Here is a 1,409-nt window from a genome sequence, read left to right as displayed (position 1 = left end):
TCCTCCTGGCAGCACCACAGGGTTGGGGCCAGCAGGAGCCACCCTGGGCCAGCCCTGCTCCTGCCCTGCCACCCCCAGGAGACGGTCCTGCTTCCCAAGACACGGCTGATTCCTGGCAGCACGAGCTGTGGTGCCCAGCCCCACGGCAAGGGAGGGGGCTGTGTGCCATAAAACCCCAAGGTTTTGGGGTGGAGGGTGTGGGAGCCAAGGGAGGATGGGCTGGGGGTCGTTTGGCCCCATTCCCAGGGACCCTGCAGTCACCCAGTGTTTGATGTCCCTGCCTGAGCCCCCAACACCCGCATTACCCTCCCTCTGCCTCCCACAATCCGTTCCAGCACGGGGATTAGGTGGGTTTAGGGTCGGGTTTGAGTCGGAAATGGGATGCTTTCAAATCAGCCTGCGTCAGTTGGGCCTCTGTCACTCATGCCCAGGGGGATTAAAATAGATATGAGGATTATTGGAGGGGAGATGACACCCCCACCTTGGGGGCCCCCACTCTTCCCCTGCCCTCAGCACCACAGGGTGTGGGGTGCCCAGCTCCAGCCCCCTGGGGTGTCTCCCTAAGGGAACAAATTTCTCCCTTTTTCTCACCTTTCTGCTCATCCCAAGGCCCCACATCCCATCCCACACCTCTCAAAACATCCTTCTGGCATAGAGTGGGAGGAGGCACCACTGCAGCAGCTTCCCATTCCCATTTCCCTTGTTTCCAGCCCAATGCCAGTCCCAAAACACCCCTTGGGCTTGCTGCTGGTCCTGCAAGAGAACCTGGACCCCATGGAGGGTTCCCAGCCTTGCACAACCACCGTCCCCTTGGGTGGGTTGGGGCACAGGCCCAGCTGCTGCAACAGAATCATGGAATCATGGAATCTTCAGTGTGGAGGGAACTGACAGGGGGATGGCAGTGCCCAGGAGAAGGCTCAGCACCCAAAGGTGCAGGTGAAAGGCAGGAAGGAGCCTGTGCAGGTCCCTGGTCCTCCAGAGTCCTCCAGCAAAAGGCAGGGCAGCAGTACCACCACGAGGCACAAAACAGGGGGTAAAAACCACAGTGAGAGACCAATATTGCCTTTATTAGTAGCAATTGCTCATTCCTGTGGCACGTCGAGGTCCCTGTGGTGCTCAGGGCCTGGGCTGGGCCTGTTGTCAACCTGGCAGTGGTTTGGTCAAGCACTGCCCACTGGTGTTCTGAAATACACCTCTGGATTTTGGATGCTTTATCAGGACTGGTCCCTGTCTCCTACCCTGCTTCAGGTTGGCATTTTGGGCCTGGAGGTGCCAGGTTTTCCCTCCTTGACGGGCACCTGCAGCCCCTCAGCCTCAGTGATCATGGAATCATCATTTAAGTTCCATCCTCCTGCCATGGGACACCTCCCACTAGCCCAGGTTGCTCCAAGCCCTGTCCAACCTGCCTT

Source organism: Manacus vitellinus, unplaced genomic scaffold (assembly GCF_001715985.3).
Source record: "Manacus vitellinus isolate BGI_N305 unplaced genomic scaffold, ASM171598v3 scaffold_52_pilon, whole genome shotgun sequence".
NCBI lineage: Eukaryota > Metazoa > Chordata > Aves > Passeriformes > Pipridae > Manacus > Manacus vitellinus.
Note: the sequence above shows the minus strand (reverse complement) of the source record.